Source organism: Sorex fumeus, unplaced genomic scaffold (genome assembly GCF_029834395.1).
Source record: "Sorex fumeus unplaced genomic scaffold, SorFum_2.1 ptg000019l, whole genome shotgun sequence".
Classification (NCBI taxonomy): domain Eukaryota; kingdom Metazoa; phylum Chordata; class Mammalia; order Eulipotyphla; family Soricidae; genus Sorex; species Sorex fumeus.
In genome coordinates, this window is record NW_026606076.1 from 11,480,001 (window position 1) to 11,493,776 (window position 13,776).

The 13,776-nt window shown below is 53.6% G+C and overlaps 1 non-coding gene and 1 pseudogene across 1 annotated transcript; both read right to left on the bottom strand.

The window, feature by feature from the left end:
- Positions 1 to 457: 457 nt before the first annotated feature.
- LOC130022541 (5.8S ribosomal RNA) lies at positions 458 to 610 on the bottom strand. The gene has a single exon (XR_008792273.1). It is a non-coding gene; the product is annotated as a 5.8S ribosomal RNA (ribosomal RNA).
- A 615-nt stretch (positions 611 to 1,225) lies between these two features.
- Positions 1,226 to 3,078, bottom strand: LOC130022564 (uncharacterized; annotated as a pseudogene).
- Positions 3,079 to 13,776: the final 10,698 nt, after the last annotated feature.

Genomic DNA, 13,776 nt, shown 5'->3' on the forward strand with positions numbered 1-13,776 from the left:
CGAGCCGGTAGCGGCTGGGACCGGGGGCGTGGGAGACTGCATGGGCCCCCCCTCTCCCCCGCGGGGGGAGGGAGGGTAACCGCACGCGGAGGCGGGTGACGGGGGGACTGGATGAGTCCCGTCCCCGCGAAAGACCCGGGGCGCACCGCCGCCTGACCTGCCCCTACGGGACCACCTCGTGCCATGCGAGGATCGACCCCCGAGGGGACCGAGAAGCACCGTGGTGGCTGCAGGAATCCCGGCGGCGTGAGCGCTCCGAGCTCTCGCCCCCGACTTTGGCGGGGTGGCCGGCGGCGGCGAGCCAGGGCCGCTGCCGCCGACCGCCATCTCTTGTCTGCTGCCACTTAGGGGAATGGAGGGACACCGAGCCGCCGGGCGCAGGCCCTGCGAGAGGAAACCCCCAGCTGCGCACCCCCACGGAGCGCAGACACCCCGCGGGGGGCGATTGATCATTAAGCAATGCTCAGACAGGCGTAGCCCCGGGAGGAACCCGCGGCCGCAAGTGCGTTCGAAGTTACGATGATCGATGTGTCCTGCAATTCACATTAATTGTCGCAGCTAGCTGCGTTCTTCATTGACGCACGAGCCGAGTGACCCACCGCTAAGAGTCGTACTGTTTTTTGGACCGCTTTTGCGGGCATCGCTGGCTTCAGCACAGCGCGCTCCGGAGAGCCCGTGCTTCTGGCCGGGCCAGACTTGGACAACGAGACCAGACTCGGTGGGGTTGGGAGAGGTTTCACCCACAAGGGGGTTGAGCCCGGACATCCGACACCGTGCACGCACGGTGAGGCGCGGGGTCAACCTCCACAGGTGCCCGCGGGGGTTCCCTGCCCCCGAAACCGTCCTCACCCGCCGGCCCCGTGGACGGCCGCTGCTGCCACCCCAACACCCGGACTCATCGCCCCGGTGCGGACCGGTCTCCCCTCTCAGGCGGGAAGGCGCTTGTGGCCTCCGCCTTCCGCCCGGCTGTGGCCAACCGTGACCGCCTCGCGGATGACACCACCGACCGACCAGGGCACTTCTCTGGCGACCTTCGTTCTGGCTCACCTTGGCGCCCCCCTGAGCACCCCCCCCTTCGCGAATGGCGGGGCTCCGGGAGGAGGGAGGGCGGGTGGGACTAGGGAGGGACCCCAACCCACTGCTCCTCCTCCTCCCGGGGGGCCCCGCGCCACACGGGGAAGAGAGGGCCGGAGCGAGCTCCGGACGAGCTCGACTGGACGGCCATTAATGATCCTTCCACAGATTCACCTACGGCAACCTTGTTACGACTTTTACTTCCTCTAGATAGTCAAGTTCGACAGTCTTCTCAGCGCTCCGCCAGGGCCGTGGGCCGACCCCGAATCGAGGGCCTCACTAAACCATCCAATCGGTAGTAGTGACGGGCGGTGTGTACAAAGGGCAGGGACTTAATCAACGCAAGCTTATGACCCGCACTTACTGGGAATTCCTCGTTCATGGGGAATAATTGCAATCCCCGATCCCCATCACGAATGGGGTTCAACGGGTTACGCGCGCCTGCCGGCGTAGGGTAGGCACATGCTGAGCCAGTCAGTGTATCGCGCATGCAGCCCCGGACATCTAAGGGCATCACAGACCTGTTATTGCTCAATCTCGGGTGGCTGAACGCCACTTGTCCCTCTAAGAAGTTGGGGGATGCCGACCGCTCGGGGGTCGCGTAACTAGTTAGCATGCCAGAGTCTCGTTCGTTATCGGAATTAACCAGACAAATTGCTCCACCAACTAAGAACGGCCATGCACCACCACCCACGGAATCGAGAAAGAGCTATCAATCTGTCAATCCTGTCCATGTCCAGGCCAGGTGAGGTTTCCCGTGTTGAGTCAAATTAAGCCGCAGGCTCCACTCCTGGCGGTGCCCTTCCGTCAATTCCTTTAAGTTTCAGCTTTGCAACCATACTCCCCCTGAACCCAAAGACTTTGGTTTCCCGGAAGCTGCCCGGCGGGTCATGGGAATAACGCCGCCGCATCGCCAGTCGGCATCGTTTATGGTCGGAACTATGACGGTATCTGATCGTCTTCGAACCTCCGACTTTTGTTCTTGATTAATGAAAACATTCTTGGCAAATGCTTTTGCTCTGGTCCGTCTTGCGACGGTCCAAGAATTTCACCTCTAGCGGCGCAATACGAATGCCCCCGGCCGTCCCTCTTAATCATGGCCTCAGTTCCGAAAACCAACAAAATAGAACCGCAGTCCTATTCCATTATTCCTAGCTGCGGTATCCAGGCAGCTTGGGCCTGCTTTGAACACTCTAATTTTTTCAAAGTAAACGCTTTGGGCCCCGCAGGACACTCAGTTAAGAGCATCAAGGGGGCTCCGAGAGGCAACGGGTGGGGACGGGCGGTGGCTCGCCTCGCCGCGGACCACCCGCCCGCTCCCAAGATCCAACTACGAGCTTTTTAACTGCAGCAACTTTAAAATACGCTATTGGAGCTGGAATTACCGCGGCTGCTGGCACCAGACTTGCCCTCCAATGGATCCTCATTAAAGGATTTAAAGTGGACTCATTCCAATTACAGGGCCTCGAAAGAGTCCTGTATTGTTATTTTTCGTCACTACCTCCCCGGGTTGGGAGTGGGTAATTTGCGTGCCTGCTGCCTTCCTTGGATGTGGTAGCCGTTTCTCAGGCTCCCTCTCCGGAATCGAACCCTGATTCCCCGTCACCCGTGGTCACCATGGTAGGCACGGCGACTACCATCGAAAGTTGATAGGGCAGACATTCGAATGGGTCGTCGCCACCACGGGGGGCATGCGATCGGCCCGAGGTTATCTAGAGTCACCAAAGCCGCCAGCGCCCGCCCCGAAGGGAGGCTGACCGGGTTGGTTTTGATCTGATAAATGCACGCATCCCCCCCCCCCCCGCGAAGGGAGTCAGCGCCCGTCGGCATGTATTAGCTCTAGAATTACCACAGTTATCCAAGTAGGAGAGGAGCGAGCGACCAAAGGAACCATAACTGATTTAATGAGCCATTCGCAGTTTCACTGTACCGGCCGTGCGTACTTAGACATGCATGGCTTAATCTTTGAGACAAGCATATGCTACTGGCAGGATCAACCAGGTAGAAGGAGATGCGCGAGCGAGCCCCGCCGGCGGTCGGTCGGTCAGGGGTGGAGACAGGAGAACCCCCCCGCCCGAACGCCGCCCCCCCCACACACCTCCCCTCCTCCCCGAACCTCGGCCGACCCCACGCCGCCGCCAGCCGCCAGAGCGACGGATGGATGGGCGCGGGACGAGGACGCGGACGGGGGCGGGCGGGGGCGGGGGAGAGCGGGACAGAGGGACCGACACCTCCCCGCGACACGGCCGGCCCGGCGGGAGGCCAAAGCGCGAGCAAACCCGGCGCGGGGAGATGCGCGGCGGCACAGAACGCGGAGAGGAACACCGCGGGCGCGCGGGGAAGGAGGAGACGAGACGCGGGCGGGCATGGGCCTGTTGCCGCCACATGACTGCGGGACCGGGCACCCGCTTGAGACCCCGCGGGCAGCGAGACGCGCGGCCCGACGGGGGAGGGGGTAGACGACGCTGCCCGACATCCCCCCCACTGACCGGAGTCGGCGGTGGGGGGGACCCCCGAGTGTGTGACGCCGCCACGACCCCCGGCAGCGGCGGCGCGGAGAGACGGTGAGGGGACGGAGAACAGCACCGCGGCCTCCGGAGACACCCGCGACGGCCACCGCCCTGACGCGCTCAAGGGAACCGGCACCGTGGCCCTCTCGGGCGACCGGGCACCCTCGGGAACGAGCACACCCTAGTCGTAGCCACTCGCGAAGCTAAATGCAGGACGTTGTGCAGTGTGGCGCGGCGGCGCCCACATCGAGAGAGCACACGACCGCCCGCTCGTTTCTCTTCAACATTTCCCGAATTGGTCACTGTGAAGCGGTGGTGTTGCGGGGTGGGCAGGCGTGAGTGAGTGGGTGGGTGCGTGCCTGCGCGAGCGCGTGTTTCACATGGCTTAACGCGTTTTAAAACGACCTCGAGATGGAGACGCGACACCACGAACCTAAGGGACACGTGAGGCTGGGGACATAGCTGAGGGGTCCGGGTCTGGATGGCAGAAAAAAAAATAGAACGGGAGTCAAGTCAGGCACCTGTGCCACACATGAACTATGGGCAGCTTGCACCCCGTGACCCCGTTTGGAATCTCTGGAGATGGACACGGAGGGAAGACGGAGGGATGGGGAGGGACGGGGGGAGGGAAGAAAGTTTTGTCACTTTGTCCCTGTACCTCATGGCGATTCATTCAAGACATTTATAAAAATATATATATGTACACATATATAGTATACACGCATACATATGTACGTACGTACGTATGTGTGTACGTATGTATAAAAAGTTAAACAAGCAACCATAAGCGAGCAAGCAAGCAAGCAAAAGCAAAGAAGGAAGCAAGCAAGCATGGAAGCGAGCGAGCCAGCGAGCGAGCGAGCGGGCCAGCAAAAAGAGTACGAGTCCGTGGATAGACGCGCAGCGCGTCTCATGCTAAGTGAAATGAGTCAGAAAGAGAGGGACAGCCGGAGAAGGACTGCACTCGTGGGTGGAGTGTCCAACCACATCCCATGAGGCTCACACCTAAGGAGAGCAGATACATACACGGCCGGCCGGCCAGCCGGCCGGCCGGCACGAGAAGATTGCTCCCTAGCTGGAAGCCTGCCTCATGAGCCAAGGGGAGAAGGCAGCTGGAAGAGAGAAGGGAAGTTTCTCTTGACAGGGGTGCCTGTCGAGGTGGCACGTTCTCCCTGGGGGGAGGGGCGGAGGAGTTGAAGCCGGCAAGGCAGGCGGGCCCCCGCTGCGGCTTGAGTGGCAGGGAAACGCCCTGCCGCTTTGCTAGCGCTCCAGCCTCCAAATCCCGCAAACCCTCCAAATCCTTTTCGTGTCCCTATTCCCTCCTTCACAGCCGTGAATAGGGAATAGGGACACGAAAAGGATTTGGAGAATTCGCTGCTGGTCCGAATGATGTCTGTTTCAGCCTGGTGGAGCCAGTATGGAGACTTCTCAGTCCATGGAAAGGCGAGCTGCTTGGCGTGAGTATGGCTGGCCTTGGGTGGCTGTGGACCCAGGTTCGGTCCCTGGCACTCCAAGGGGTCATGGAAATCACTCATTCAGCAAGAAAGAGTAAGTATTTATTTAAATAAATAATGAATACAACCACGACCACGACCATCCTGTTGTTCGTCGCTTGCCTGGAGCAGGCCCCACCCTGAGATTTTGAAACAGTGCCCTATTCAAGGCTGTTTCAGGATTAGGAGGATGAGACTACAAAAAATAATGACTACATTTAAAAAAAAAGTGAGTTCATGTCAATAAGCAAGCCAGCAAAGCCAGCAGAGCAAGCAAGCAAGCAAGCTAGCCGACAAGCAAGCAGGCAACAAGCAAGCGAGCGACAGAGTCCACCCTGACCACCAACAGAACCAAAATAGAGGATCAGGGACTGGATAGGGGTGGTGGAGAATGAGACCCATCCTTGTGACAGGTATTTGGCATATTGGGTACGCCACGGGGAGTTTGCCAGACTCTGCCGTGTGGGCAGATGACATTAGGTAGCCTGCCGGTTTGTCCAAAAAATAATGACTGCGTTTTAAAAAAAAAAGTGAGTTCATGTCAATAAGCAAGCCAGCAAAGCCAGCACAGCAAGCAAGCAAGCAAGCAAGCAAGCAAGCTAGCCGACAAGCAAGCAGGCAACAAGCAAGCGAGCGACAGAGTCGACAGAGGAGCAAGCAGGGCCTGGATAGGGGCGGTGGAGAATGAGACCCATCCTTATGACTGGTATTTGGCCTATTGGGTATGAAGGATCTTGGATCCCGAAGAAAATGATGGCTCGAGGAACCGGTCGGGATGGGAGATGTGTGCTGAAAGTAGAAAAAGGGCCAAACATGATGAACTCTCAGTGTCTGTATTGCAAAGCATAAACCCCGAAAAGAGGGGAGAGGAAGAGGGAGAGGGAGAGGGAGAGGGAGAGGGAGAGGGAGAGAGAATGGGGAATATGTGTCTGCCACAGAGGCAGGGAGGCAGGGGGAGGGTGTGTGCCTGTGTGTGCCTGTGTGTGTGTGTGTATGTAGGCGGGGTTATAATGCCCGGGATATTGGTGGTGGGAAATGTGCACTGGTGGAGGGATGGGTGTTTGATCATTGTGTGACTGTCCCCCAAACATGAAAGCTTGTAAAGATCTCACAGGTGAGTCAATAAAATTTAAAAAAAAAAAGTGCCATGGTTTCCTTCCCCCCCCCAACCCCCGGGGAATTTTATCAATAATTCGTGTTTTCTGTTCACAGTACTTTGAAGCTACTGCATCTTCACCAAAGTTCCTTCACCACCACCACCACCACCATCGCCCTCGCCCCCCACCCTCCCCCCGCGCCCCACCTCTCCCCAGGCTTTGTGTCACTTGATCAGCGCACAGGGGAGGGGGAGGCGGGGGGGGGGGTGGAGGGGGCGGAGGGAGCGTGTCTTTACATAGAGAAAACCAGGGCCGCAGAGTCAAGGAGGATTGATTTGGCCTCCAGGAAGGCTGTTTCTTGAAGTGCCCAGGAAGGAGCGAGCCGCGGTTTTCCCTTTCTCTTGCTCCCCTTTCTCCTGCTCCCCTCCCCCGCCCACCAGCGACAAGCTGAAAGAGGTCACCCACCCTACCACCTCCCATTCCAACCCCACCTCTGAGGTGCGTGTCCAAAGCCTACACTCACCCAAGAGCGCTTAGCAGATCTTATCTCCAAGTAAGATACCGACAGAGAGCGGCATCTCTTCCTCTTCCCCCGCCCTCACCCTCCGGGCGGGCTGGACGGTCGTGGGGGGGCCGGAGGGGGCGGGGCGGGGTGGAATGGCGGGAGCCGGGGAGCCGCCGGAACCCCGGGGCGACCAAGCCTGCCGGCTTGGAGTCAGGTTCCCTCTGGCCTCTGAGGACACGGATCTTTGTGATTGATTGATTGATTGATTGATTGATTGATTTTTTTGAAGGAAAATGAAACCAAAACCCTGGTTCAAGGACCACAACTCCCGGGAAGCTCTGGGGCCGCCACGGCCACGGGCACCGCCCACCGATATGGTTCCCGCCGCCTTCCCCTCCCCTCCCCTCCCCTCCCCTCCCCTCCCCTCCCCTCCCCGCCGTGTCCATTCATTCGTGTCCATTCTCGTTCTCGTTCTCCTTCTCTCACCCACCGCCACCCCCACCCGAGAAGTGCCCCCCTGCCCCCGCCCCCCCCCCCTCCGCCACCCTCCGGCTAGAGAATTCGGGAGGGGGTTTCCTAGGAAAGTCCTGCAAGCATCTCAGGTAGATTTAAAAAGGGAGGCTTCAGCTTGATTGCCAGCACTGGCTTTCATTCCCAACCCCCCCCCGCCGCCCCCCCCGCCCCCAACACACACTTGCAGCAAAAGCAAGCCAAAGAAAGCAAAAGCATGTGCCCTTTGATTCCAAGACTTAGAGTATGAGTGTGACTGATTTTTCTCCCCAACCTTTGCCTGAAGTTTGTTTCTATGAGTCCATTGGCATGTCCTTCGAAAAAAATAAAATGAGATAAAATAATTCGACAATGAAAAAGGAAAGAAAGAAAGAAAGAAAGAAAGAAAGAAAGAAAGAAAGAAAAGCAAGCAGGCAAGCAAGCAAGCAAGCAAGCTCGCTCGCTTGCCTTGAGCAGGCCCCAGCCTGAGATTTTTAAAAAGTGCCATATTCAAGGCTGTGTCAGGCTTAGGAGAATGAGACCCATCCTTGTGACTGGTATTTAGCATATTGGGTACGCCACGGGGTGTTTACCAGACTCTGCCGTGTGGGCAGATGACATTCGGTAGCCTGCCGGTTTGTCCAAAAATTAATGACTACATTTAAAAAAAAAAGTGAGTTCATGTCAATAAGCAAGTCAGCAAAGCCAGCAGAGCGAGCGAGCGAGCGAGCGAGCGAGCAAGCAAGCAAGTAAGCAAAAGCAAGCAAGCAAGCAAGCAAGCAAAAGCAAGCAAGCAAGCAAGCAAGCAAGCAAGCAAGCTAGCAAGCTAGCCGACAAGCAGGCAACAAGCAAGCGAAAGACAGAGTCCACCCTGAACACCAACAGAACAAAATAGAGAAGCAGGGCCTGGATAGGGGCGGTGGAGCATGGGCACGGGTGGAGAGATGGGTACTGGATGATGGTATGTCGACGATCATGGTAGGACAGACACGTGAGCACGAAAGTTTGTCAATCTGTCCCTGTCCCTCAAGCTTGTCCCTTAGCGAAAAAATTTAAAAAAAAAGAGGAAAGCCAGCCAGCCGGCCAGCCAGCAAGCTGGTAAGGAAAAGAGTAGATCCTGAGGATGTAGCGACAGAACCAAAAAGAAAATTATGTATTAAAAAAAAGATTTATTAAAGAAATAGATGAGAGAGAGAGAGAGAGAGAGAGAGAGAGAGAGAGAGAGAGAGAGAGAGGAAACCAGCCGGCCAGCCAAACAGTACATCCCGAGCGCTGACAGGACCAAAGAGGAAAGCAGGGAGGGCCTGGATCTTGCTGGTGGAGCACGGGCACGGGTGGACGGACGGGTACTCACTCACTCCCGGGGTCATGGTCTGACAAACCCGGGAGCACGAAAGTTTGTCGGTCTGTCCTTGTGCCTCCCGGTGATCCATCGTGGAAAAAAAAATTATTAAAAAAATTATATAAAAAAAAAGAAAAAGAGGAAAGCCAGCCGGCCAGCCAGCCAGCAAGCCGGCAAGGAAAAGAGTACATCCTGACTCATGGAATCGTGTAATAATGACTACATTTAAAAAAATACGTGAGATCATGTCAATAAGCAAGCCAGCAGAGCCAGCAGAGCCAGCCAGCCAGCCAGCCAGCCAGCCAGCCAGCAAGCCAGCAAGGAAAAGAGTGCATCCTGACTCATGGAATCGTGTAATAATGACTACATTAAAAAAAATACGTGAGTTCATGTCAATAAGCAAGCCAGCAAAGCCAGCAGAGCCAGCCAGCCAGCCAGCCAGCAAGCCAGCAAGCAAGCAACAAACAAGCAAGCGAGCGACAAAATCCACCCTGAACACCGACAGAACCAAATAGAGGAGCAAGCAGGGCCTGGATAGGGGCAGTGGAGAATGAGACCCATCCTTGTGACTGGTATTTGGCATATTGGGTACGCCACAGGGAGTTTGCCAGACTCTGCCGTGTGGGCAGATGACATTCGGTAGCCTGCCGGTTTGTCCAAAAAAATAATGACTACATTTAAAAAAAAAGAAAAGTGAGTTCATGTCAATAAGCAAGCCAGCAAAGCCAACAAAGAGAGCGAGCGAGCGAGCTAGCAAGCTAGCAAGTAAGCAAGCAAGCAAGCAAGCTAGCAAGCCAGCAAGCTAGCCAGCCAACAAGCAAGCAACAAACAAGCAAGTGAGTGACAGAGTCCACCCTGAACACCAACAGAACAAAATAGAGAAGCAGGGCCTGGATAGGGGCGGTGGAGCATGGGCACGGGTGGAGGGATGGGTACTGGATGATGGTATGTCGACGATCATGGTAAAGCAGACACGTGAGCACGAAAGTTTGTCAATCTGTCCCTGTCCCTCAAGCTTGTCCCTTCGTGAAAAAATTTAAAAAAAAAAAGAAAGAGGAAAGCCAGCCAGTCAGCCAGCCAGCCGGCCAGCCAGCAAGCCGGCAAGGAAAAGAGTACATCCTGAGGAGGTACCGACAGGACCAAAAAGAGAAATATATATATATATATATATATATAAAAGATTTATTTAAAAAATAGATTTATGAGAGAGAGAGAGAGAGAAGCCAGCCAGCCGGCCAGCCAGCCAAAGAGTACATCCCGAGCGCCAACAGGACCAAAGAGAAAAGCAGGGCCTGGATCTGGCTCCACCCGTGCTGGTGGAGCCACGGCACGGGTGGACGGACGGGTACGCACTCACTCCCTCCCGGGTCATGGTCTGACGGACCCAGGAGCACGAAAGTTTGTCAGTCTGTCCCTGTGCCTCCCGGTGATCCATCGTGAAAAAATTTATTTAAAAAAAAAAAAAAAGAGGAAAAGCCAGCCGGCACAAGAGCACATCCTGAGTACAGACAGGACAAAATAGAAAAGTTTTTTTTTTCTTTGCAAAATAGAAAAGCTGCGTGAGTGAGGTACCGGTAGGGAGGAAGCATGAAGTGGGTGTCATCACCAAAGACAGGAAGGAATGCCCGTCCCTTGAAATCGGGGTGCAGTGTTCAAGGGCCTGTCGCAGTCACTTAGCTTGGGCCTCTTCTCCTGGTGCCACACTCTCCGCCTCCCAGGGAAAGTGCTCTATGCTGAAGCCCCATGGCACCGTTCCCCGGGCCACGCGCTCGCCTCCTCGCCCCCCCCTTGCCTCCCCCCCCCCGCCCCTCGCCCTTCCATGAACTCATTCATGGACAATCCATCAGTCAGGTCAGGTAGGTCCCGTTTGTTTCTTGAATTCAGAATGCCATCTCACTCCCCTTTGGACCCAAATAGGAGTCGGCCTCCCACGCAGAACTCCCTCGGAGTTCTTCTCGAGAAAGGAAACCTCTGGGATTCCTCCCTCCCAACCCCCTCCAGAGACTCCCCCTCTCCCCAACCAACCCCTGGCGGTGCGGATGATGACTCGGACTACACAAATGATCGATTTATGGGTTGATTTATTGATTTCTTGGGGTGGGGGTGGGGGTGGGGGTGGGGGTGGGACCGAAAGCCAGGCGTGCCTGTTCTGGTCTAACCGGTTTCGAGTCAGAGTCCGTCTTCCTGCTAGGCCGCCACTGTAGAGCCGGAGAGGGTAGGTGGACCACAACTCCCAGAGTGCTCCACATCGCCGCCGCCGCCATGACCACGACCGCAAACCACAAATGGCCCACCTGGATTCCAGCCAAGTATCCCATAATGATGGAGTCCCCCAGGTATGGCTGCATGAGCTGAGAGCCAGGAAAAGGGCTCAGCTGGGTGTGGCTCCGAAGAACATGAATCAGGAAGCCCTGAAGAACGTGGGTGTGAGTGTTTCTCTGCCATAATCGCCCAAACCCAGGTCCTCAAAGCCAAGCCACAGGGGTTGGAGTGATAGTCCGGGGAGAGAGCTTTTTCCTTGCATAGGGCCGGCCCAGTTTTAATCCCTGGTACCGAGAAACCACCAAGAGTAATTATTGATTGTAGAGGCAGGAGTAACCCCTGAGCATCGCTTGGTGTGAACCAAAAGCAAAAAAAATGTCAAGCCAGAGTCAAGGCAAAGAATGAGACAGTGGTGAGCCTTGACAGCCCTGAGAAAAGGGGATTTTTTTTTTTGCTTTTTAATTCACATTCCTCCGGCTTTCACCAGAAGATCTGAAAAGTACATGTTAACATACACATCAAGTGCAAATGCTGCATATACTTTCCCTTATAGACTGACATCACAGAAACTTTATTACACACTTCCAGTATTATTTCCTTCCTGACTGCACTTTTGTAGCACAGCATCTCATGGTCCAAACACAATAGGCTTTAACAAAGGGGCCTGTTTTGACTTTGAACATTGTTATTAGGGGATTGAGTTATCTAATATGAATTTTATGATGTCTCCTAAGACGAAAAAGTAACACAAAGGCCTTCCCACATTCCTTACAAACAAAAGGTTTCTTTCCAGTGTGAATTCTCACATGATCAGTAAGGTTTGAGGAAGAAACAAAGGCCTTCCCACACTCCTTACAAACAAAAGGTCTCTCTCCAGTGTGACTTCTCATATGTCGAGTAAGGCCTGAGGATTCAACAAAGGCCATCCCACATTCCTTACAAACATAAGGTCTCTATCCAGTGTGAATTCTCATATGACAGGTAAGTCTTGAGGAATTAACAAACGCCTTCCCACATACCTCACATCAATAAGGCTTCTCTCCATTGTGAATCCTCATATGCCAAGTAAGTTCTGAGGAATAAATATAGGCTTTCACACAATCCCTACATATATGAGACCTCTATTCAGTATGAGATTTCATATGCCCTGTAAGGGTTGAAGATCGAGTGAAGGCCTTTGCACGTGCTTTATATTTATGACATTTCTCTCCAGTATGATTTTTCCTGTGTCTAGAAAGGTGTGAGGAGCAATCAAAGACCTTCCCACATTGCTCACACACATATGCTTTCTCTCCAGTATAAATTCTCCTATGTTTTAAGAGGTCTGAGGGTTGAATGAAGGACATCGCACAGTCCTTACATGTATGTGGTTTCCCTCCAGTGTGGATGTTCATGCCATCACAAAGGAGTGATGCTGGATTCAAACCATGGCCTTGCTGCTGACACTTCTGAGGATTCTGTCGATTGTGGGGTTCTAAGGGAATATCACAGTCCTGGGAATATGGGGAAGCTCCCCCACATTCCTTACTCTTGGACAGGGTCAATCCTTGGTGACTTTGCTTGTGGACCTTTCGGTGTGAAGGGCTCACTATAAACAGTGCTCCTCTCCCACATTCTAGGGACTGCCCCAATTTTGGGGTTTGTGTCCGTGGACCGAGAAGAACAGACTGTGTGAAACTTTTCCCAGGGGAGGGATTCTTCACAGTGAGGTTGCTCTCTCCATTCTGATCACCCTCAGAGGCCATCCTGCTTGTCTTGGCATCCCCGTATGACTGAGGGCACAAATGCACACTCGAGACTTTTTCACAGTGTGAGGGGTCAGAGACATTCCACTCGGGCTGGCTGCTTCCCTGTAGAATAGCAGAGGATTCCAATTTTCATTCTATGCCTTATAGTCTCCACGTCAAATGAAATTGATACCTGCAAATTGATTTCTAACACTTGCAAGACACCAATGCAATTCCTGAAAACTGGATGGCATTACCATGGACTAACCTAATGTTTCTGTAAGACACACATGGAAAATTGATGAATGAAGGGCCATTAATTTGTTAAATTTTTTTAACTCAATGAGCAAGCACAAATAACTTCCTCCACAGAAAACTGATGCACCAGATTCCAGAGAAAAATAAAACACACTAAACTCTGGGTTCAGTTCTCACTCAATGTGGAGTAGAGCCCGGAAAGCATTTGTGAAGAAATGCATCCCACACTGCTGAGACTGACCACAGGGGCCATTGAAAACATCTCACCACAGGCAAAATTCTTTTCAGGATCAATGACTTTTTCTCTTCTGTTTTTTGTTTTCATTTGGGGGCGGGGGTACACCATGCAGTGCTCAGGGATTATTCCCTGTAGGTCTCTGGGAAACACATGGAGCAATGTGGATAGACCAGTTTAAAAGACAAGGTCTTTTCATGATTACTATTTGTAGATACTTTCGATCAAATGAAAAAAAACACGGCATTTACATGAAACATACTACAATTTACTTTAGGTTTTGAGCAGAGATGTCAGCACCCAGTGAAGATAAAGGTCCTCGACCTCAAGCATCATACTCTGAATTCCTCCCGGCCATTCCCGGCCCTGCACTTTAAAAATAACATGCTGGTCCACTGACATTTTCCATTAGTATTATAATACTGATTCCAAACTTGCAAATCTTACCAGCTCACTCATACTCGGTGACTGAGTTCCCAAATCCTGAAGCCATCCTTTGAGTTCTGAAACCAAATACAATACACAATGTAAGAATTCTTCGGATGTAACATCCTTAACCAGGCAGTACAGCTTGAGGACATCTCTATGGTCCTCAGAGTCCAAAGTATCCCACAGAAAAGGGAAGGGCCCTGGGGAGGATTGCTGTGAAAAGCTTGGCAAACCTAAATGACATTGGAACAACTAAATATTTAAAACAACTTCTAAGAGATTTTAAGGAGGACATTGCTAGCAACACAATACTAGCTGGAGTCTTCAACATCTCCTTATCACCTCTGGATAGATC